Raw genomic sequence first — 26,313 nt, 5'->3', positions numbered from 1 at the left:
TAAAAAAAAAACGGGAAAGATAAATCCACGTTTAAAAAGCATATAATCTCTTTAGTAGGACCTCTGTACAATAAACTAAGAGTTATTCTTTCATGAGGGATAGTTTTTCTTCTGATAAAAGCTTTTATAAAAGCATTCCTTCAACAACCTCTGACCACAAAAGGAAGTCCTTTTCCTGAATGCTCACTCAGATACAGCAAAACACAAGATAATCTACTCATGTTAGAGGAAGGCAAAAACCTTTAGAATTTTTAAATTATAAAATATTTTTAAAAATAAACCAACTACTAACTCTGTTCTCATAAAGTGCAGATTTTAACTGGTTCAGAAGTAACTACAAAAACTCACTGTGGGGGAGGAGGGGGTTGGGGATAGACAATTATACAGTTAAGAAAAAGCTAGAGATACTATAGAGAGAAAAATAGTTCTTGCACCATGAACACATCACACAGAATTTGCTTCCTACAAAAGATGCATTAAGACGAAACATAAAAGAACCAAATGAAAGATCAAAAACTATTTCGATGGAAACAAGGAAAAGAAAGGAAGGAAGGTGGAAGGAAGAGAGAGAACACTATTACAAATAATTTCAGCAATCTGGAAGGCGAAAGAACTGAAAGAGCCTAATACTTATTTAAAACCCCAAAATGATTATGCAAAAAAAAAAAAAAAACTGAGGTGGAACACAAGACCAACAGGATTATGTCCTTAGTAAGACTAGGAAAAACAGGCAAGCCTTCTCCCACTCCTTTCCCCTAGGTCAAAACAAAACAAGAAACAGAACAGAGTGGCTAGCAGTTAAAGGTTAAAAAGAAAATGAAAATGAAGTTGATATCCTAGTGTTCCCAATTTTGTAGGAAAAAAAAAAAAATATATATATATATGTGTACGTATGTATTTAGTGACTACAAAATCTCTCCTCAGACCTCCAACAAAAATGGCACATCCAGCCCCTCCAGGACCTTTTTCTCCCTTCTTTCAAGTCAATAATTTTAGTGATGGCTCGAAACTCACAGCCATTTATGTAAACTCTATTTTTCAAAAATAAAGTCTATATGCTAATAAAATATATAATCAACTGAATACTAAGTTGAATATAGCTGAATACTATATTATCATTAACAAGACATCATTTTGCTTATATTCTAACCTTCAAAAACGTAAGTAAAAATAACTTAAGGCCAATGCTTGTAACAAGAAATGGCAACTAACATGAATTTAACTTTTACTTACCGTGTGCTAGGCACAGTAGTAAGCACTTTAGTATTATCTCATTTAATCCTTATGAAAGTGAACATGTTAGTCGCTTAGTTGTGTCCGAATCTTTGCAACCCCATGGACTATAGCCCCAGGCTCCTCTGTTCATGGAATTCTCTAGGCAAGACTAGAAAATCATCTAACAGATGAGGACATAAGAAGAGAAATTAAGAAATTTGTACTAGGGCAAACAGCTGTAAACAATGAAGCCAAGCTCTAAACCAGGAAATATGATCAAGTTTGGAAACTTAATACATATTACACACTGCAGTTTTGCTCTCATATCTGCTTTCAATATTTCATACAATTTTTAAAATCATACTGTCAATAAAGACATGCATAATTTGACCTCAAAACAGGAGCTAAATAAGGGATATTCAGGATCATAATAAACTCAATTGATACAGTCCTAGAAACTGATGTAGTCATAGACAACAAACCAAAAGTCTAAGGAAAAAAAAGAGAACAGTTTCACATCACGTGTTAATGTGTGCTTAAAATGATTCATATTTCTAAGTCCCAAACTTTAAGTATCATTTCTTAAAGAAAAACTACATTAAATTTTTAAATCCCAATACTCTAATGAGTAGTGCTACTTTTCAACTTATTTTTTCTGATTAAAAAAACTTCTTCTATCTTATAGTGTAAATTTCACATTAAGTATATCCACACTTTTTATTGTGCTTTGAGTTCCCTTCCTTGAAGTTTTTAAACTTTCTTAATACATATTTCTAGAAAGAATGTATTCTATATACTATCAATACTGCTACTGCTACCGCTAAGTCACTTCAATTGTGTCTGACTCTCTGTGACCCCATCCCTGGTAGACTATCAATAGTGGGCAATAATTTTGTAAACTATAAAAATGCTACACTATTTTTTGAGTCTAAAACCCAAAATCTGGTCATAAATCTATCTATTCTCAGACATTTTAAGGACATAAAGACAGCAAATTATAAACAAAACTCTTAGCTCAACATCCTCATAATGCAAAATCATAAGAGCTTAAGTTGAAAACTTCCTCTTTGCCATAATCAATGCAACAGAACTTTTCTAAGCAAAAAACATTACCGTTTGTTCAACTATGAAAATTCATTCCCCGGTCTACTCTATTGTGTATCAAACAGAAGTTTTAAATTGAAAATTTTGTATTGTTTCTATTAAACTATATCCCAGTAACAAATAAAAAAGGATATCACATAGAAAGCCTACTGAATTCAGACTCATGAGAAGCCTACTGAGATTTAAAAGTCTCATCATTCCTAGTAACTAAACTGATCTATATTTATAGTAACTCACAAATAATTATAATTAAAAAACATAAAATTCAGTCACGTAATCAGACGCTTTAGAAGCACAATCTACTCTAGTGGAGTTAAGACCATCTTTTCTCAATGAATTTGAGATTTTCTCAGACTAAATTTACTAAAATACTGCTATTCCACGTGCTAAATACATGCATACACACTCACATACACACCCACCTTAGATTAACTAGTATTGATAAAGTCAACTAGGTCAAATTTCGTTTCCAGAAACAACTATTCTGCCTTCCAAAACAAAGATTACAAAAATGAATCCATAATAATACTTTTCAATTATTTCTCCATCAATATAAATATTGAGAACTGCTAGCTGGTAAATGAAGTTTATATGACTGTGGGACTACATGGTATAATTGGGCATTTCCCTTAACCAATTTGGTATACACTAAGTATCCTCATAAATGCTGGATAATTTCTCACACTTTATAACTTAGTTGCAGAAAGTAATAAAATTAATCTTAATAATCAACAACTTCCTACTCTTAAATATTTTAGGGAAATAAGGGTAGGCCTTTGGATATTTTATGAGAAATAGGTTAACAACTCAGCAAAGCATACAGTCAGATACCACTTGAAGAATTCTACATAGGATAAAAAAATAACAAATTTTATGAAAGGAAACAGAATTAACTCCTTTTTGGCTTAAAAAAAAAGGAAATGATAAGAGTTACATTTCTCCTTTTTTTAAGGGTGAGAGGGTACATTTTTATTACAAAACTATATGGCACAAAGGGGATAAACTTAGGCTTAGAGTTTAAGACTAAAGTGTCCCGAATAATATGAAAAAATTTATGTATCTTTCTACTTAGCATATTTTCTTCCTTCTTCATTCTTGTATATCAATACTACGTGGGGAGTTTCAAAGTGGCTTCCAATGACCTCCCGTCCAGGAATCCACATCCTTGTGTAATCCTCTCTCCTTGAGAGACAGAGAGAGAGAGACAGTGTGAGTGTGTGTTTGTGTATGTCTGTGTGTGCGCGCGTGCACGCAAACATTCAGCTGATTCTGACTCTTCTCGTCCCCATGGACTGTAGCCCACCAGGCTCCTCTGTCCATGGGGTTTCCGAGGCAAGAATACTGGAGTGGGTTGCCAATTTCATTCTCCAGGTGACCTTCTCGACCCAGGGATTGAACCCGCGTGACCTGTGTCTCCTGCACTGGCAGGCGGATTCTTTCCTGCTAGTACCACTTGGGAAGCCCTCTCTCCCTAAGCATGGACTGGACCTAATGACTCACTCCTAGGAAACAGAAAAGGGGAAAAGTGATGGGTTGCCACTTTAAATTACAGTTAGGTTAGTTTAAATTACAGATGGGTTGCCAGTTTAAATCACAAAACAAAACAAAAAAATAAAAGGCTCATGCAACAAGAACCAGTAGGCTGCTGACAAACAGCCGACATGAGGAACTGGGGCCTTAGGACGGACAACCAATGAGGAAATGGGCACAGCCAACAGCCCTGTGAGTCAGCCAGGGGCAGATCCTCCCCTGGGGCGTTCAGATGAGACCACAGCACTGGTGGACACACGTGTAGAATGCAGCTCTGCAAGAGACCCTGAGCCAGAGGACCCAACAAACTACACTCGGATTCTTGACCACAAGACCAGAGAGATAATGTTTGTTATTTTAGGTCACTGAGCTTTGGGGTAATCTGTTATGCAGTGCTAAGGGTTCGATTGTGTCTGCTCAAAACTCATATGCTGAAGCCTAACTCTCAGCCCCTCACAATCTGACCTTATTTGGAGACATGATCTTTACAGGGATAATCAAGTTAAAGTGAGGTCATTAAGCATCCGCCTGCCAAGCAGGAGACACAAGAGACCTGAGTTCAATCCCTGGGTCGGGAAGATCCCCTGGAGAAGGAAATGGCAACCCACTCCAGTATTCTTGCCTGGAGAATTCCAAGGGCAAAGGAGCCTGGTGGGCTACAATTCATGGGCTCGCAAAGAGTTGGATATCATAGCAACTAAACCGCAACAGCAAACAGGGTGGACCCTAATCCAATATGACTGGTAACCTTACAAAACGAAGAAATTTGGGCAGAGACAGACACACGTAGAGGGAAGATGATATGAAGAGACATGGAGAAAAGGAGGCCATCTACAGGTCAAGCAAAGAGGCCTGGAACAGATCCTTCCCTCACACATCTCAGAAACAACCACTCTTGCTGACACCTTGACTGCAGACTTCTAGCCTCCAGACTCTGAGACAATGAATTTCTGCTGTTTAAGCCACTCAGTTTGTGGTAATTTGTTGTGGCAACCTTAACAAATTAATACATGTAGCAAAAGAGAACTATCAGACATAGTGAATTCAAAATAACTTTTATTGGCAATACCAACATCAGCCTCAAAATAGGAGCCAAGTAGATGGCCGAAGTTTCTAAGTCTTTACTCTGAGAAAAGCTATGAGGTCATAATAGAGGATATCTTGGACCACAGAATTTTTTTTTTTTTTAAGTTAGCTGGGACTCCTGCAATCACAAATCTAATTGACTCATTTCAAAAATTCACACTGCTGCCGTTGATATGCCAGAAACTATTCTGAACACTTAACATATATTAATTCCTCACAAGAACACTCTGAGGTCCCACTATCATCAATTCTCATTTTTAAGATGAAGAAATTGATGTCTAGGAGTTAAGATCATACAGCTGAAAAAGAGCCAGAATTTAGTAAATTGAGGTAAAGAATGGGGCTTCCCAAGTGGCACGCTGGTAAAGAAGCTGCCTGCCAATGAGGAGATGTAAGAGATGTGGGTTCCATCCCTGGCTTGGGAAAAGCCCCCGGAGCAGGAAATGGCAACTTGCTCCAGTATTCTCACCTGAGAAATTTTTTTCCAGGATAAAAAGGAGATGATGCTGTAAAAACATTGCCTGGCAAAGTCCATGGACAGAGGAGCCTGGTGGGCTACAGTCAATGGGGTCACAGAGAGTTGGGACACAACCGAGCACACACACAGAGAATAAGTGACTGAGCCAAAATCAGTTAGTAGTTGAGGTGAGACTAAGCTGAATGGTCCTTTCTCCTACCTTCAAATCTGTTCTCAAAAAGTTAAATAGAAAAGGCATTTCTTTCACTTGCTGTATTCAATCTCTATAACACTGCTACCTTAGAAATATATATATATTTGACTATTAATCTACACAGTTACTCATTTTCTTCCCACTCCCTGAACCTTAAAGCACTGTCCTTCAATTCCTAATGCTTTTTGTGCATCTGGGTTAGTCATTTTTATATACCGGAACCCAAGATTTCACTTGTGCAGAGTTTGCAAATACAGCTTTAGCTTAATATTTGATCCAATTAAAATACAAATACACCTGGAAGGAGTGCTGCTGCTGCTGCTGCTAAGTCGCTTCAGTCGTGTCCGACTCTGTGCGACCCCACAGACGGCAGCCCACCAGGCTCCTCCGTCCCTGGGATTCTCCAGGCAAGAACACTGGAGTGGGTTGCCATTTCCTTCTCCAATGCATGAAAGTGAAAAGGGAAAGTGAAAGTGAAGTCGTGTCTGACGCTTAGCGGCCCCATGGACTGCCGCCTACCAGGCTCCCCGGTCCCTGGGATTCTCCAGGTGAGAGCACTGGAGTGGGGTGCCATCGCCTTCTCCTGGAAAGAGTTCTGCTATACCATATTAGCAGTCATCTGCATTTTAGTAAGAACATATCAGATCCTTTTCAGAGAAACAAAGATGGCAAGACAGCCAGTGCCAACTTGTCCAGGGAATCAGAGTTTCTTTTCTGGAATATTTGGGATTAGGTGCTTAAGAGTAAGCCTTTTTCTGGGAGTCTGAATTACAAGAAATAAATGCAAACAGATATAAATCGTGGGCAGTATGGTGACCATGCTTCCATGAGAGAGAGTTCAAACGTGAAGAAAGCCAAACCCAAAGAGAGAGAGATGGATGTGCAGGAGAGGCATACTGCTGGGAGCTGGAGAGAGACCTGACTGCATTTGTTTCCTGGGTTCTCCTTGCACAGCCCAGCTGTCCCTGGGTCCTTCTGTGTGCCCTGGGGCACACCCGCAAGTCTGATAAGGTCCCCTTTCTGCATTTGACTTGAACTGAGTCATGTGCAATCAGTAGAAAACTCACATGGTCAAAAAAACAACCTCTCTACAGCTGAAGAACATCACTGAAGGACTAGGAACCTTCCATGTAAAATATAGCACCATGGCTACAAACACAAGAACTGACTGGCAGAAGCCAAGGTTTAAACAGCTGTTTGGAAGACTTCCCAGATATTGGTGGAACAGGAAAAAGGAGTTGCGATTTGAAAAGACCACACCCTCTATTTTTTCATTGGGGATTTTTCAGTTGTTCTTATAAAGAATATCCCATCAAAAAAAAAAAAAAAAAATATATATATATATATATATACACACCATAATCTACACACTTGCTAGTGGGTGTGTAAATTATGACAGCCACTTTAGAGATCAATTTGGAGATACCTAGAGAAGGTGAAGATGCAGATTTCACACAATCCAGCAAGTTTACTACTAGGTGGCTGCTATGGTCTGAAACGTGCCCCTCCTAAAACTCACATGTTGAAGCCTTTACTCCCAACATGACCAAACCTGGAGACGGGGTCTCTGGTAGATTATTTAGGTTAAATGAGATCATAAGGGTGGGGCCCTAAACCAATAATGTAAGAAGAGGTTAAGGAAGCTCTCCAACTGGTTCTCCTTCTCTCTGCCTTGTGAGGACGAAGCTAGATAGAGACCATCTGCATGTCAGGAAGAGAGCCTGCACCGGAATCCAATCACGCTGACAACCTGATCTTGAACTTCCACCCTCTAGAACTGTGAGAAAATCAATTTATGCTGTTTACAACATAAGATAAAAATTAAAAATTTTCAGTAACAACAGAGCAAAGTAAAATACTAAAACACCGGCAACTAGATAGTGAAAGTATTCTCAAGTGCCTCACAATATAGTTCATTATTCAATCTAGTCGCTCAGAGTTGCTACAAAACAATAAAGAGTTCCAAAGCCTGTGCATACAACTAGATTTTCTCAGGATAAAAAGGGAATGATGCTGCAAAGCATAATTTTATTTTATGTAGGTGTCTACAATAAAAGTATAATGCTTTAAAGCCAGGATTGAAACTGAAATATAATTGATTCTAACACATTCTTTTTTTTTCTTTTTTCCTTTTTGGTGCAAAAAACCAAAGTTATCCAGGAAAGGAGGCTTGCCTAATCATCCTAATCATCCGTGGTAAAGATGGATTAAAACCAAGCCCCTTAGAGTCAGAGTTCAGTGGTCTTGCTACAATGCAACAAAGCAGCAAAGTCCTTCCTGGCTTCTTGTTCAACAGACAAAATAATCCTAAAACTGACCTGATTCTGTGTTCTGGGCTGGCATGAACCTGCGTAGAAACAACAGGAGTGGCAGGCACTTTCTTCCTGAAGCAGATGTGGAGAAGTAATATACCTGCGATGAAAGGAAAAAAAAAGAAAACCCAATTTTCAGAATGTTTTAGCATTATGAGTAGTTCATTTCCTACTAATTTTCTCTTTACCTCATTATTTCTTGCCAATAGTTTAATGATATGACAGCACTTAAAAACAGATAAAATTTGCTATTCAAAATCCAAAGAAGAGGAACCTCCCTGATGGTCCAGGGGTCAAGAATCTGCCTTGCAATTCAGCAGATGTGGGTTCGATCCCTGGTGGAGGAACTAAGATCCTACATGCTGTGGGGCAACTAAGCCAGGTTGTTGCAGCAAAGACCCCACATGCCACAGTGAAGGCACAACACAGCCAAGTAAATAAATATTTCAAAATCCAAAGAAGAACACAGTCATTCAAAGCTCCATCTGGTTCAGCTTCCTCATTTTACTGGTGAGGAAGCCAAGATCTAGAAAAGTTACTTAAAGCATTAATGACAACAGTTACTTAGTGGCAGAGCTCAGTTCAGAACCTAATTCTTGACACTTTAGTCCAGGAGTCTGTACATCATAGATCACAATGTCTCTTTTTGGAGAATCAAATATGAGCAAAAAAGAAAAAAAAATCATGTTATTTCTCTAGGAGTATTTGTCAAGCATCTGAAGATAAATGTGGTATAGAACTAAATTGATATGCTCTAAATCAAAACAAAAAACACTGCTTCCTCACCCAATAGATATAATCCAACCTCAAGATATTTAGCTTGCCTTCTATAGGATACTTAGGGTTTCTCATGAGGATCAATGGTGAAGAATCTGCCTGCAATGCAAGAGCCAGAGAAGATGTGGGTTCAATCCCTGAGTTTGATCCCTGAGTCAGGAAGATCCCCTGGAGGAAGAAATGGCAACCCACTCCAATATTCTGGCCTGAGAAACCCCACGGAGTACAGTCCATGGGGTCGCAAAGGGTCGGACACTACTGAGTGACTATACACACAATCACTACACACACACACACTTTTGGATATTTAGCTGTTTCTTTTATTTACCATTCAGTGTTTCAACATGAAAACACCAGCACCATGAATCATTCTGGTCTTTTTCTTAACTTTGCTCTCAACAAGTTCTTTTGTTACTCAATTACTTCTTCAATTCCAAAGCTCCTTTAATCAAAAATGAGAAGCTTGGACTAATCGCATGGGCCTTCTAACTCTTAAAATAGTTATGCCTAAGAATAGCTTCATCTTTAAAGACATTTTCCTTTTCTGATCAACTATGTGTTCTGTCGTATGTTTGTGAATCTCTGTGATCATATTAGTACAACAGTTCAAACATCAGTAATATTGCCCTCAAATATACAGTTGATTATCATTCAAAAACCTATGGAACAAAAACCTAGCTTTACTATCTCACTTCTTATGAAACAGTGTTTTTTAAAAAAATCTACCTCTTTGATGGTTTCTAAGAAAAATCCTGAATTATATTCTCAAATCATTCATTCTGTCAATCATCCAAGTTGTTACTGAGTGACTTGTCAGATGGCATACACATGCTTAATGAGATTTAAGATTTTTAAATAAGATCCTCCAGTGAAATGGTGAGTAACATTAGGGATTCAGGTGACAGTGAGAAAGTAGGCAGAAGTGATGACATGTCTCCTAAATCCCAATATCCGAATATGCCTTCACTGCTTTTTTAAAAAATACATTTATTACTGACTTCCATAAAACATGTTGTTTGTAACATGCTTTTAATTTAAAGCAAGTAATAGAATGAACCCGACTGAGTGACTGAACTGAACTGAGTAGAATGAATATCCATGTACCTGCCATCCAACTCAAGAACCTAAATATAAGTGACTGGTAATGTTTTACTGATGTGCTCTTCCCTCCACCCACATCTCTCAACTCTTCAGTCCCCTGTAACTGCTATCCTATATTCTGTGCTTTGCAGTTGCTCTTGTTCAGTCACTAAGTCATGTCCGACTCTTTGCGACCCCACGGACTGTACCACATCAGGTTCCCCTGTCCTTTACCATCTCCCAGAGTTTGCTCAAACTCATATTCATTGAGTCGGTGATGTTATCTAACCACCTCGTCGCCTGCCACCCCCTTCTCCTTCTGCCCTCAATCTTTCCCAGCATCAGGGTCATATCATTCCTTCGAGTTTCAGAACGCATACCACATATGAACATATCCTTCAACACTGTTTCATTTTTTTCACTCAGTTTTATGTTTTCAAGTTGAATGCATAATGTTGCATATAGCTATAGTTCTTTCATCTCAAGGGAGAATAATTCCACATTGTGTAAATGAATTGAGCTATCCATTCTCTTTTCAATAGCATTTTGTTTTCTTCCCAGGTTTGGTGTTTTTGTTTTGCCAAGATGAACATTACTGTTATGAAAGTTCTCATATGCATCTGTTCCACATGTGACATAATTTCTCTTAAGGATTTGCCTAGGAGTTGAGGAATATATGCGTTTTCAATTTTTCATGAGGTCACCAATTTTTCTTTTCCCTAAAGTGTGTTTAGCAATATATAATCTCACCAGCTCTCAGTTCAGTTCAGGTCAGTTGCTTGGTCGTGTCCAGCTCTTTGCGATCCCATGAACTGCAGCATGCGAGGCTTCCCTGTCCATCCCCAACTCCTGGAGCTTGCTCAAACTTATGTCCATCGAGTCGGTGATGCCATCCAACCATCTCATCCTCTGTCGTCCCCTTCTCCTCCTGCCCTCAATCTTTCCCAGCATCAGGGTCTTTTCCAGTGAGTCAGTTCTTCGCATCAGGTGGCCAGAGTACTGGAACTCCAGCTTCAGTCCTTCCAATGAACATTCAGGACTGATGGAGTATCACCAGCACTAGGTAGTCCATATTGATCCTCATGTTCTCGTCAATATTTAGTAATGCCACCTTCTTAACTTGGGGGTATAAAACCATCTAACTGTAGTCTTACTTTGCATTTTTTGCCCTTTACTTATTATTTCATAGAAATTATATATGTGTTTTGTATGCTGGTTATTCGATTTTACCTGTTTTGAATTAATGGGTACAGGTGAATATTGAGATAAAGACACAGAAGCAAAAACAGCAGGGAGCTGGACATATCTGGAAACAGTGAGTTAGAGGACCAATGTTTTGCTCAACCTATGTTTGTATTTTAACACAATCCACAGATGTCTTCAAGTATCAGAAATTTTAAATAGCACACTATTGATCCTGTTTTGTAATCTTCTGATAAAAATTCAGTCAAGGGCAAATGCTTTGATATGATTTCAGTGCATTCTAATTACAATATGCAATATAATATAATTTGAGGTATCCATACAAATCACAACTGAAATTACATTTTAGACAGTTCTCATTTTGACTCTGACATTTTAGGTGTTTTTATTTCATGCTTTGGTTGCCTCCAATTTAGAATAAGTTAGCTTTGTCGTCAAAAGGTTGAGTCTGAATGTTTATGCACACAAGTATAAAAACTGAATTTCAAAACTAAATTATATAAACTAGTACACCAGAGACCTGCATTCTAGCCTTGACTAAACAATTAGCTATACCTCCTTAGCCTAACTATGTCTTTAAGTTGGTTTTCTTATATCTGTAACATGAAAATGTGCTGGTATTAATAAATTCGAAGGACCTTTGAATCATACTCTTTGGCTTAAAGATATGCAAGAAAATAATTTTTTCCAGATATCTCCGCAAGTTTTAGGAATCTCTTTCCAGGTGTTAAATAGTGAAAAGAGTAACAAAAAGCTAAATATCTGGGGGAAAAAATTGTAACAAGAAGGGCTATAGCCCTCCTATGGCTTCTCAGGACTCTTGGCTGGCAGATCGCTTGACAGATACAGGAAAACAATCAAAAGCCACGTAATTTGAATCACTCTACAGTGCTGCCATTGATTCCTATATAAGCAATCAAAAGAACTTCTGGGATCACACTTACCCACTTACCTGAATCTGCACTCTTCTACTATGCTTAAACATTCTGTGTGTGTGCATGCGTGCTCAGTTGTAACCACCTCTCTGCGACCCCATGGACTGTAACCCACCAGGATACTCTGTCCATGGGATTCTCCAGGCAAGAATACTAGAGTGGGTTGCCATTCCCTTCTCCAGGGGATCTTCCTGACCCAGGGATTGAACCTGCATCTCCTGCATCGGCGGGTGGATTCTTTTACCACTGAGCCACCTGGGAAACCAAACTTTCTGAAACCATGTCAAAGTCTAACTCTTTCACTTTAATACTAGCTGTTGTTATGCCCCTACTATTCAAGACACTGCTCTAGTTAAGTCCCACTTCTCTTCCCTACATCATCAAATTTCCTAATTCTGTCCTCCCAATAAAGCAAGGCCACCGGTGAGTATGTGTCAATTTCTAATCATTAGAAATCAAACAACATCAGTGGCAAAACTTCTGACCCCACCCACACTAAGTTATGACCAATGTCTGATTTCCTTATTAGTGAAAGGTCAGAAAAGAGTTGTTCTTGTTCTCTGCCTTCAAGCATTCTTCAGTTCAAACTGCTCTCCAACACACCACTGAAAATTCCAAATTCACCCATTACTGACATAAATATTGTAAAATCCAAAAGCCAGTCAGATCTCCTCTTTTTTAACCTATCTGCAGCAACTGGCATGATTCATTAAGCCCTGATACACTTTCTTTACCTGGCTTTTCTCCTACTTACTGCTGGTTTCATCCTATCTCATTGGCCACTTTCCTCTCATTGATCAGTTTCCTTTGCTTAAGTTCTCTTTTCTCCATGTCCATTCAAGTTCCTACTTTTTTTCTAACCCATCAGCAAAAACCACTGGTTCTATCTACAAAACATATCCAGAATCTGACCACCCTTCATATCACCTACCTAGAGACTTGGTGTAATAATAACTATCATCTTTCTCATCTCTCACTGGGATTTTTTCCATAATTTAGTAACTGGCCTCCCAACTACTACCCTTGCCCTGTTTCAGTCCTTTTTCATTAAAGCAGCCAGAGTGATCCTGATAATCTTACAAAAATCATATTAATATAATGTAACATCTGTCCCAAAATCTTACAATGGTTTCTCACCTCATAAATACCAAAATCTTTAAAATAGCAAAAAGGAACCTAGGTAACTTAGTCCCTCCTTGCTATTTCTTATACAGGTGCATCCTCCTGTCTCAGTGCTTCACCCTTGCTGTTCTCCTGCCTCAAAACTACTCTGAGATGAGTATCCCCACCTGCCTCAGATTCTCCCTATTTTCAGATCTTTGCTCAAAGGTCTCCCATGTTAACTCTTTGTTATTCATTCTATTTATGTAACAATTCCACTCCCAGCATCCCTAACACACTTTCCTGATTTATTTCTTGCCAATGTCACTAACATTCACTTATTTTACTTCTATTCCTGCTTGTGTATTTCCTCCCCCGCAAAACAGAAAATCCACAAGGGCAAGAGCTTTGTTTTTCTTGGTGCTACATCTTCAATGCTTGGAAGAGGTGAGGCCAGCACATAGTAGGCATTCAATAAATATTTTTTGAATGAAGAAATGAATAGTTAACACCCTTAGGGCTAAACAAGACATTCTTTCTGGGTTTACAAAAGAAAATAATCTAAATAATCAGGGGAAAATAGCTAGATTCCTGACATGTCAAAAAAAGAATCATCTGAGTATTTCTTCAACAGATAAGAGATAACAACTCAAGGACTTAAGGAAATGTAGCCAATGCTTGCATAAACCTAAAGCAACCACTACAGTAAATGATTCCCCTCCCCCGGTGTCCAGAGGGTGAGATTTATTTCCCATCTATTACCATATTCAACAATGGTTAGTGTGCAGAGCCGCAACACCAACGTGTAGGAAAATATTATAAAAATGTTCATTCCAAACTTGTTCCACATAAAGAACTGAGCCCTTTATAAATAAGGAAAGCCTAAAAATACAGGACAGATATTTTTAAGTGCTTCAAATATTTTGTTTGGAAATAATTTCAAATGTACAGAAAAGCTCCAAATACAAGAATACAAAAATAACCACTCATACTCAGTCACCAGTTGTTAATGTTACCTTCTTTGTTTTATCATTTGTCCTCTTTTCTTGTACTTTCTTGCCCTTCACACAGACAGACAGACTCAAGCTGTTTTTCCCCCCTCCTAAAACAACTGAGGATGAATTATATATTTCATGGCCCTTTGCTCCTTTGCTTCACTGTGCATTTCCTAAGAACAGAGATATTCTGTCATAACCACAGTACAGTTCTTGTCAGTAATCTGAACATTGCTGTTGTTGTTCAGTTGCTCAGTCGTGTCCGACTCTTTGCGACCCCGTGGACTGCAGCACGCCAGGCTTCCCTGTCCTTTTCCATCTCCCGGAGTTTGCTCAAACTCGTGTCCATTCAGTCGGTGATGCCATCCAACCATTCTGTCCTCTGCCATCCCCTTCTCCTCCTGCCTTCAATCTTTCCCAACATCAGGGTTTCTTCTAATGAGTCAGCTCTTTGTATCAGGTGGCCAAAGTACTGGAGCTTCAGTATCAGCATCAGTCCTTCCAGTGAATATTCAGGACTGATCTCCTTTAGGATGGACTGATTGGATCTCCTTGCTGTCCAAGAGACTCTCAAAAGTCTCCTCCAACACCACAGTTCAAAAGCATAAATTCTTCGGTGCTCAAACTTCTTTATGGTTCAACTCTTACATTCATACATGACTACTGGAAAAACCACAGCTTTGACCATATGGACCTTTGTCAGTAATGTCTCTGCTTTTAATATGGTGTCAAGGTTAGTTATAGCTTTTCTTTCAAGGAACAAGCATCTTTTAATTTCATGGCTGCAATATCTGCATTTAGGATCAGTACTCCAACTTATTTCAATTGACCCAATGGTATCATTCTATAGTATTTTTCTCCACATCTGGTATATAATCTAGTCCAGGGCCAGGTTCTGCAATTAGTGGTTATCTTTCTTAAGCCGCCCATGATTTCAGCCTTCATTTTTTATGATTTTTTTTTTAAGAACATAAACTACTCCCCTTTTTATTAAGCAGAATGTTCTTCATGTGGGGTTTGTCCAATGGATTCTCCAGACTCATGTTATATAGTCTTGGCTGGAATACTACATAGATGACATTGTATCCCCTCAGGGCAACATATCGAGATTCACCAGATATCCATGTCGCTACTGGATTTCACCAATATATATAACCCCTATTTTATACCTTGTATATAATGTGTGGGGAGACACCTGCTTCTCATCAGTATTTCCCCCTAGATTTTGTTATGATTCTTATCTGTCATTTACTATGCCATAAAATGATGATTTTTCTCACTCTAGGATTCAGAATTCTACTATAAGCAAGAGACCTCCCTTCTCTATTTATTCATTTATTTATCAGTTTATTAACATTATAGATAACAAATTGCTATTTTTAATGATTCACAGTTCATTATTATACTAATTTGATGACTGAGAAAGTAGGACCTCCAACAGGCTTGTAACGTGCTCCTTTTTTTTTTTTCCAAAAACATCTTCCTATTATCTAGCTTTAAAAAAAAAAGATACAGATTCACCTGGTATGTACTCTTGTAATCAGCCATTCCTCTGAGAAACTCCAGTTCCTTTGAGTTGGGAATAAGATTAATATCAGAGATCACAATTGGGGAGTTAACTATGCCCACTGTTCTTTTTCTTGGACAGAACTACTATGAAATACATGCATGCATATACACATATGCATATAAATATATATAGACACATATGTTCATACACACATAAACATGTGTACATACCCATACTGGTTTCAAAAATAATAAATTCACACTGATACCTTCAATTTCAATCCATCCCCACAGGATTAATTTTTGCCTTCTCTCAATCCATATGGGTATGTCCCTCCTTTCTCAGGTTCTAGCTTCAAAAACCTGAAAACACTGACTCAATCCATAACACACCGAAAGATTACCCAGGGTTGTTTTGTCCATTTAGCCACAGAAAATAAACTCTATAGGAAAGAGTTCAGGATTTGTGTATAATTCCTCCCCCTTACCTCCACCCAGGCTGAGGGTAAATACGTCAAAAAATTACTTAGATTCACTCTTTCTTCCAAAATGTATCTATAGATTCAATGCAACCCCAATCAAAACTCAGGTAGCTTTTTTTTTTGGGGGGGGGGGGGGGGGGTGGGGAGGGTGGAAACCACCAGAATTCTAAAATTTACTTAGCAAAGCCAAGAAACTAGAATAGCCAGAACAATTTCAAAACAAAGCAAAATTGGAGTACTCATATTACATAGTATGTGATATTACAAGATTTATTATAAATCCACGGTAATAAAGACAGTGTGGTACTGATGAAAGAATAGAAACGTAAATCAATGGAAAAGAAGTGATTTCAGAAACAGATGCAAACATATGTGATCAACTGATTTTTGACAAAGATCTCAAGCGACTGAATGGAGACAGGAAGAACCTTCACCAAGCAGTGCCAGAACAACTGGACGTCCACATGCAAAAATCCAGAACAAAAGAATCTCAGCCAACCCATCTATCACATCACATCCAACCCTGAACTCAAAATGTATCACAGACCTAAACGTAAAACCTTAAACTTCTAAAACTTCTAGGATAAAACAGTGCTAAATTACTATGACTTTGGGTTGGGCAAAAAAATCTAATAAGGTATAAAGCACAAACCGTGAAAGAAGTAACTGGAGAAACTGGATTTTATCAAATTAACTTCTGCGCTGCAAAAGACACTGCTTTAAAAATGAAGACACAAACTGGGAGATGGTAGTTGTGAAACAAATACCAGATAAAAGACAGGTATTTCCAAAATATATAAAGAACTCTTTATTACTCAATGGTAAACAAGTAGCCTAATTTTAATAAGAGCAACAGATGTCAATAAATCTAAAACAAAAATAGATGTAGATGGCAAACAAGCAAATGAAAGGGTGTCAATGTCATTATTCATGAAAAGCAAACAAAGACCATTTTGAATGATGGTGCTACAAAAATTAGCTTTTTAGTGGACATATGCTTTCACTTCTCTCACATATATATCTAGAAATGGAATTTACAGCTCATAAAGAATAAGTTAAATTGTATAGAAATTAACCAACTATTTGCTAAAGTGGCAATACCTTTTATCAGTGAAATATGAGAAAACTCCACACCTTCATCAATGTTAACATTGTGAAACTTGATTCTTAGCCACTTTAGTGAGTGTATAGTATTAATAGTATCACTGTGTGGTTTTAATTCACATTTCCTTGATGATTAGTGATGCTGAGCATCTTTCTATGTATTTGTATCTTTCTATGTGTAATGTACTGACCATTCATATATCCATGGTGAAGTGTCAGTGCAAATTCTTCTCCATCTTTTGATAGGGCTCTTTGTCTTATTAAGTTATGAGAGTTCTTCAGATACTCTAGTTCAAATGTTTCGCTGGATACATGTTTGGCAGGTATTTTTCCCAGCCTTTGACTAGACTTTTCATTTTATTTATTTAATGGTTCAGCATGCTCATTTACAGAAAATTCACTGAGCTGTACACTTACAAATTCTTCACTTTTATGTATATACTTAAGGGACGTGTGTTAGTCGCTCAGTCGTGTCCAGCTCCTTGCAACCCCATGGACTGTAGCCCACCAGGCTCCTCTGTCCATGGGATTCTCTAGGTAAGAATACTAGAGACGGCTGCCAGTTCCTTCTCCAACTTAAGGAATAGGTTCATTTAAAATGAGAGGGGATAGATACTGAATGGCCCTTTGCTGCTGCTGCTGCTAAGTCGCTTCAGTGGTGTCCAACTCTGTGCGACCCCATAGATGGCAGCCCACCAGGCTCCCCCGTCCCTGGGATTCTCCAGGCAAGAACACTGGAGTGGGTTGCCATTTCCTTCTCCAATGCATGAAAGTGAAAAGGGAAAGTGAAGTTGCTCAGTTGTGTCCGACTCTTCACGACCCCATGGACTGTAGCCCACCAGGCTCCTCCGTCCATGGGATTTTCCAGGCCAGAGTACTGGAGTGGGGTGCCATTGCCTTCTCCGGAATGGCCCTTTGAAGGATGACAAAATCATCAGCAACTAGTAATCTAAAGATGATGTACATGGTCTGCAAATACTAAAAATTGGAAAATACAGCCATATACTCCTGTTTAAGAGCCCGTCATAGCATCAGGGTCCTATCAGATGCCCAGACATGAAACCTAAAATTAGCAAAGGGAAATAATACATATAAAGACTCTCTCCTGCAATTCCTCACTGCAAATCAACCTCTGAATTCTAGACATTTCAGATTAGGATACATTGTACTTTTTGTCAATTATAGCTTTAAATGGAAACTTTATGTTGATGAGATAAACAGAGAGATTCAACTTTAGTATAATTACATTAAAAAACTAATTCCTAAAAAAAAAAAAAAAAAAAAAAAAAAAAACTAATTCCTGCAATGACTTTCAATAAACACCTGAGTGTCAAATACATACACTGAAAAATTTTTAAACATTACATGTAGTTAAAAAATAAGCAACAGTGATTTAGTGTATAGCACAGAGAACTATATTCACTATCTTATAATAACCCATAATGGAAAATACCCTAAAATATGTATAAACACACACACAGCTGAGTCACTCTGCTGTACACCTGAAACTAACACAGTATTGTAAACCAACCGCGGTGGCGCTTCAGTCACTAAGCCGTGTCTGACTCTTGCAACCCCATGGACTGTGGCCTGATTCTCCAGGCAAGAATAGTGGAGTGGGTTGCCATTTCCTTCTCCAGCGGATCTTCCAGACTCAGGAATCGGACTGGGGTCTCCTGCACTGCCCGCAGATTCTTTACCGACTGAGCTATGAAAGAAGATTTAAATTCAACTGGCTTCTCTGATAGCTCAGTTGGTAAAGAATCTGCCTGCAATGCAGAAGACCCCAGTTTGACACCTGGGTTGGGAAGATCCCCCGGAGAAAGGATAGGCTACCCACTTCTGTATTCTTGGGCTTTCCTTGTGGCTCAGCTGGTAAAGAATCTGCATGCAAGGTGGGAGATCTGGGTAATCCGATCCCTGGGTTGGGAAGACCCCCTGGAGGAGGTCATGGCAAGGCATTCCAGTATTCTTGCCTGGAGAATTCCATGGACTGTATAGTCCATGGGGTCATAAAGAGCTGGACACAACTGAGCGACTTTCACTTTCATACTTCAATTAAAAACAACACATGTATGCTTTTGTTGGCAGCACAAATAACTTTATATGTAATTACTATTTATTAGTCCTTAATCATCCACAAATTATCTCTATCATTTTAAGAAATAAAAATAAGGTGGCATTTTTCATATTAATAAAAATATACACTTTGTAGAATATAAAATGTCAAGTAGAACATATTTTTTTGAAGCAAAACAATAACATTGCTCTCCACCGCAACACCAACTCTTCTTTTCTCCTAATGCAGGCCCCAAAGTTGATCATTAACAGTCCAGTATGTGCTAGTGGTAAAGAAACCACCTGCCAATGCAGGAGATGCAAGAAACTGGGGTTTGATCTCTGGGTCAGGAAGATCTCTGGTGTCAGAAATGGCAACCCACTCCCGTACTCTTGTCTGGAAAATCCTATGAACAGAGGAATCTGGCGGGCTATAGTCCATTGGGTCGCAAAGAGTCATGACTAAACATGCATGCTACTAGGATATTAGGGTATATGTGCTTTTTAGACATTTTCTCTTTCTCAAATGAGTACACATAGATACACACAAACACACTCCACCACAAATGCAGGATATATATGGCATTTTGGAATTCTATAAACCAAAATTTCAAAGTTTCTAAATGAGGCCTTTATGACTGAAGAACTACAAAACAAGCAATCAAAAGGGGAAACGATTTGAGTCAAGTAAAACAAAAATAGGTTAAAATTTAATATAGCCATTGGATGTGACTTGAAATCTTGTTTAAATTTTGAGAACTCACGGAATACATTATTTCTGTGGCAGACACTTTTTAGAATGACTAGAGAGCCTGCAATCCTTCCCTTTTCTGTGCCATGATCAACAGCCTTAAAGAAAAAGATCAGAGAAAAAACTAAGAGGGAAAGTCATGAAGGGAATGACTCTTTGAATGAACCTCTCACAAAAGGGCCATGGTCTAAAAACATCCCTCACCAGAATTCTGCTGCTGCCAATGCAAACAAAATATAAAGCCTATTAATAATTGGGTGGGTAAGATGACCCTCATCACAGATCAGGTCACACTCCCTCTCCAGCTGGCCTAGTCCGTGCTCAGTGATTTCATGAAAATAATCACAACCAGGTGGTAGGAGCAGCAGTTACGCAAGGGACCAATGACAATGACTCACCAAGACTGACCTCACCGCTCTACTGTCGAGAAGCCACTGGCGTGAGTCCCCCACAGGCACCCAGCCCCTTGGATTGCAGACATGGCGATGGCTGACCCTCACTGTAAGACACCCGTTCTGAATCTGCCTCTGCCAGCACCACTATGCAGGAATAATCAAATGCATCCTAACTCTCACGGCTGGGGCATCCCTAGTGGCTCAGCGGTAAAGAATCTGCCTGCCAATGCAGGAGACACAGGTTCGATCCCTGGTCCTGGAAGATCCCACAGGCCACAGATCAATGAAACGCCACAGCTACTGAGCCTGTGCCCTAAAGGCCCGGAGCTGCAACAAGAGAATCTATCACGATGAGAAGTCAGCACACCTCGAGGAAGAGTAGCCTCCACTCACTGCAACTAGGAAAAAGCTCGTGCAGCAACCAAGAGCCAGCAGAGCTAAATTTTCCAGGCAATACTGGAGTGGGTTGCCATTTCCTACTCCAGGGGAATCTTCCCGACCCAGGAACAGAACCTGCACCTCATGTGTCTCCTGCATTGCAGGCAGATTCTTTACCACTGTGCCACCTCGGAAGCAAAAAGGACTATCTAAATAAAATATAATAAACAAATACTTAAAAATAAACAAACCACATGGCCTCTGATCCAGGAGTTTACTTCAAATGTCAATGAGTAGACACATAGGGCCTTGTAAGTCTTATCAAGTAGATTTTTATTCAGACACAGCTGTCCCCACAGTAGGAAGCAATGCTTACACCTGGAAGTTTGATGTAAGAGTTGTTGCCAGAGCTAAAAGATTCTGAATCTGGGGTGCCATCCTGAAGGATATAAAGTAGGCTATAAACCACCAACTAACATATGCCATCTCCCTCCTCCAGAATATCCTGGATGTAGGAACCAAACAGTAATAATGGAGTGGTATCTTTTCTTTTCTCAAAGTTTTGCTTTTTGTCTTATGAACTCCAGAGTCTGCTGACCTAGAAGTTTTAATATCCAAGAAATACTTCTACCAGGAGACAAAAAAAAGAGAGAAAGAAAGAAAGAAAAACACAAACTTATTTTACTGCAATCTGAGCTTATCATGTTCAGGGTGATTTCCTCATGACAGCAGAAAAACCAGCAAAACTGCGGGCTATAGGATGGGTTAAGAATGATAGTCCGTCAGCACTCCCAATGAAGGTGGGCACGGGTTCGATCCCCGGTCAGGGAACTAAGATCCTGATGCCGCGTGGTGTGGCCAAAAGATTTTAAAAATTAGGAAAAAAAAAAAAAAAAGAACGACACTTCATGACTAACAAGGGGAAAAGCGACTGCTATTCTACCTTTGTGGGGGTGGAAAGACCATGAGGAGCACTCAGGGGAATCCACTGCGGCACGTTCTGGAAGTGCTATGTGGTGTTAAGGTTAGTGAAAGCTACCACAATTCTACACAGTCAGAACCACCCGGAGCTCAGAGCCTTTCAAGAATGAGGGGCTGGGTCAGTGTGTAAGGAACAGAATGCTGATGAGTTGAGAAGCTTGCAGAAGGTATGAAATTGGAAGTGAAACAGCTTAGGGGGTCTGCACTGATGCAATATTAAGGACTCTAGTCACTATTACCTTATTAACTTCCTAATCCCCGGTATGCAGTAAGTACCCACATGTTACCCTTCAAATACATTTTCTTTTTGTGTCCTCTCCCCCAATCATGCACAGAGCAAGTTCGCAGGAATTAAAGTTGTAAAATATCAAGAAAGAGTCACCATGGAACCAGGGCAGCATGACATCCCCCAGAATCGGCAGCCCTACAGCACTGCCTCTGGCGCGCATTTAGACTTTCTCTCATTTAGAGAAGTTGCCTCTGTGGATGGGATAAATCAGGGTTATTTTGACATTTATACAAGCGGGGAGGGAAGTAAGGGGAAAGACCAGGGAAAGGAAAGGGGGTGGTTAAGCTACTAACGGGTGACCTTCTAGACACCAGCTAGGAGGGCTGCCTGCCTTTTGACTTCCCCTTGGCAGGGGTCTGGAAAGAAGGTATAAAAATTTCTGCTGCTGCTGGGCTCCCAAGAGCTGCTCTGGTTTCTTCTGCTCAAATCCCATTCATTCAATTCATTATTCAACGTCCAGTATGGGTTCCAGAAATACCTTCTGGTCCCCCTTAAGGTGGTATCAGCTGATTGAAACCCCCAAAACGCTACTATGACTTCTCCTAGCAAGTAAAAAGGTATGGAAGGTTCTCATTTTAACATCAAATGACCCTAACTGTACATTTTCCTCGCTTCCTCTTACCCTGCTCAAAAACTAAACAGTGTACTTTTGCCTTCAGAACTGTGACATTAGAACTCTCATGCCTAACATGCTTTTTCATATCCTCCTATTTTGCAAGAAAGTACATTTACCCCAAAACTTCAGGCTGTTCGTTTTAGCACCAGTTCCCTGTTAAGGCATTGCTCTCAAGTGTCAGCAGTTCTCTGCATCTCGTGATCCCAAGCTAATGCCAGCAAAGCAAAGTGAATGATTACTGATTAACAATGAAAATGAATTCTGTCCTTAAAAGATAGTATATAAAATAGAATATTTTAAAAAATGTCAAGCCGAGCCTGTTTCTGCTTCTTCTATCACTTAAATCCTAGATCACCAACACAGACTTCTGACAGGAGATGCTTTAGTAGTTCCAGCCCTGATCCTCAATTCTGGATGGAGTCACTATTAACATTAACTCACCCCGCCTTTATATCCTGGACTAGATGACTAGGGTTCTGAGCTTCTTCTGGTACCCACTGTGGTCTACTCTTACCCTCTATTTCAGGTCTGTTTATCCCTCACTTATTGTAACTAGGCCTCTGTTCTGACACTTCTGGAGATTCCCAGTCTGGTCCCTTCCTAGGACTGGGATGCCTACTTTTGATTACCAGTTCCAACCCCAAGGACTGATAACAGGCCATCATCTGTAACCCAGTACCCAGAGACAGAATTCTCTGACAGCCAACCATATAAATATACGTATACATTTATGACATGAAGGCAGAAGAAGAGAGCGACAGAGGATGAGCTGGTTGGATGGCATCACCAATTAAATGGACATGAACTTGGACAAACTCTGGGAGATGGTGAGGGACAAGGAAGCCTGGCACGCCCCAGTCCATGCGGTCGAAAAAAGTCAGACATGACTTGGCAACTGAACAACAACAACAGTTATGAACTTATTCATTCATTTTTCTCTCTCTCTGTACCCCCCCAATTCCATGTGCTTCTTCACCTTGAATCCCCATTAACAACAGATGGAGAAGATTGCTTTCTGCCTGTTCTATCCCTGACACAGGCTACCAAAGAGAACTCTTCCTCAACACCTGTAGCTTAGGTGGTGGTGGTTAGTCGCTAAGGCGTGTCCAACTCTTTTGCGACTCCATGGACTATAGCCCACCAGGCTCCTCTGTCCATAGAATTCTCCAGGCACGAATACTGGAGTGGGTTGCCATGTCCTTCTCCAGGCAATCTTCCTGTCCCAGGGATCACTCACCTCCTACATCGGCAGGTGGGTTCTATACCACCAAGTCACCAGAGAAGCCCCAAACACCCCCTTACTAGTCGATAAATACAAGGCAAACTGCATCTCACATGATAGATTACTTTCATTTACTTTTAACTTTTCACCCGGCAAATTATTTTCCTCTACTCTAGTTTTATACTATTACAACACTTTTCTCAATCTAACACTATGTTTAACGTCTATCGTTTAAAAATTCACTTTACTGCTTGTTTATGTTGGTAGGACTTCTCTATTTCAGGCATCTGGCCAATTTATCTTCTAAATTGCTGTTCATTGCCATTTTCTAGTGAATTCAAGTCTCATGAGGAAAATAATAATGAAATTTAGTTTTAATTGTAACTCCAATAAGCCACAGCATTCTTTACTACTTTGCCATATTTAAACTTCTTTAAAAATAAAAACAGGGCTTTTTAAAAAAATTGATTTCTTAATGATAATAGCTGACAAAATGCAAATGTCTTAACTCAAAACCTGTGTGTAGTACTTACTTTGCTACTCAGAAAAATAAGGTAAAATTTTTTCAAATACAAATCAATGTCACCACTATGGTATGCAAGAGGATTTCTAAACTTTAACAAAAATGCTTTAACAAAAAAGCAAGAAAGAAAGATGTGATTACTATCTATATTGCATACCTGTTGTTAAATAACAAGACCAAAGTAACAATTAGCCACTGGAATGCAACCAGTCTCCTTCCAGTAAAATAGCACTTGCTTAATAGAACTTCACTGGACTGGAATGATGCTTTGTCAGATGACATTAGGATATGTGAAACAACTATTAACCGCTGCACTAAAGTGGGTGTCAACAGCAGAGTAGGAAGACGGAAGGCTAGAATATAGGGATCCTTTTAAAGATCTCTTAATACTGCATGCATGCTTCAGTGTCTGACTCTTTACAACTCTATGGACCATAGCCCATCAGGCTCCTCTGTCCAAGGGATTCTCCAGGCCAGAATACTGGACTAGGTTGCCATTTCCTTCTCCAGGGGGGTCTTACTGACCCAGGGATCGAACCTGCATCTCTTTATGTCTCCTGCATCACAGGCAGGTTCTTTTCCACTAGCGCCACCTGGGAAGCCCTCTTGATACTGGCAACAGTCAATAACTGGCTCACTTCTGATGAACGTATTAGGCTGAAAAAAATTAAAGTGCATCTGAAAAAGGAATAAGCTTTGTAAGAAACATATAATACTCCTAGCTGTGAATAGAGATCACTATAGTATCATCATCCCAGAAATGCTATTCAGCACACATTTCCCCCCTTCTGTTTCCCAACTACACAAGTGTGTGCTGGCGCTACAATGTCCTACAGGCCCTTCCAGCAGCTGCAGTGTCTTGTCAGGCTTCTCCATGCCCTCCTGAAAATATGAACACCTATGCCAGTGCGTGTGGTGGTTATGCAAGCTAACTCAAGCTGGGAATCACCGAACTTATTTACTCTGGTGACTCAGATTTAGATCTAGGTCTCTGTGGGGAAGGAGGTGGGGAACACAACTGCATGTTATGACACCATTCTTCATTAGTATTTATTGTATAATGAAAGCAAACTCAACGCTTTCTGCTTTTTCATAAAGTCTGACAAAGAAAGGAAATGTTCCAGGTTTGCCTAGGTACAGGTCAGCATCTGCTACACCGTGTGACCCTGGACAGAACAAGCACCCTTTACAGGGAACTGTTTATTTCTATTTTCTCTCTCCATGATTCCCCAATGGTGTTCCCAACCCTTGCCTCCACCCTCTACCCCCATCACTGTCCTTTCTCTTCCTTCTCCAGCATTCCTTTAAGCCTGCCACCAATAGCAACCTCTTAGCCACATTGAACTTCACAATGGCAAAATAATTTTTTCAATTCTATTTCAACTCCAAGACAACAGAAATACTTTAAACATGGCCAGACATCAGAAATAATAAAACAGCAATACATCAGTTTTCATCTTGACCAAAGAGATAACATCTAATTTATTTCAGAACTTAGCAAATGAAATATATAAAGCACACCTGTCATTAATCCAACAGATCAAATTATCCTTTATTATCCTTTAAAAGAATATAAGCTAGAGAAGTCATTTAGTACAATTTTCATGGTGACCCAGTTGTAAAAGGCTTTAGGAGCAAAACTAAGGCTTTCATGTGTTTTGACTTTATCCCTATCCCTTTCCCTCATTTCTTAAATAATAAATTCAGGCGAATTTTTCCCCAAGAGACCTCATCTGATTCATTAATGGTGAAATCAATTGATTTTATTACTTTCTATAAATCTGACAGAAGTAAATCTCACAAGATTCACCAAGGAAATTCAATCAATTCCCCTGATATTCAGATCAAACCTCATCTTAGGGTTATCTGAATCATTTCAACTACAAGTAATCTTTCTACTGGCTATGTGTCCACAGAACTTCTGCACCCCTCAGATAGACTAATTGCATACTGTTCAAACATTTATGTGTTTATCTTATCTTCATCATATTATAAA

General features: G+C 39.3%; 1 protein-coding gene across 3 annotated transcripts in view; it reads right to left on the bottom strand.

Annotated features, from left to right (window-relative positions):
* The window catches only part of WDFY3 (WD repeat and FYVE domain containing 3), a 249,052-nt gene extending 241,034 nt beyond the window's left edge, over positions 1-8,018 (bottom strand). Inside the window, exon 1 of one of the 3 annotated variants that reach the window (XM_061145614.1) lies at positions 7,925-8,018. The gene's annotated coding sequence lies outside the window, so the exon portion shown is untranslated. The remainder of the gene's footprint in view (positions 1-7,924) is intronic. The other 2 variants (XM_061145615.1, XM_061145616.1) reach the window with 2 other exon arrangements.
* Between the last annotated feature and the right edge of the window lie 18,295 nt (positions 8,019-26,313).

This window comes from Dama dama, chromosome 6 (assembly GCF_033118175.1).
Source record: "Dama dama isolate Ldn47 chromosome 6, ASM3311817v1, whole genome shotgun sequence".
Classification (NCBI taxonomy): domain Eukaryota; kingdom Metazoa; phylum Chordata; class Mammalia; order Artiodactyla; family Cervidae; genus Dama; species Dama dama.
The sequence above is the reverse complement of the archived record's forward strand: the minus strand, read 5'-3'. Positions and strand labels throughout refer to the sequence as shown.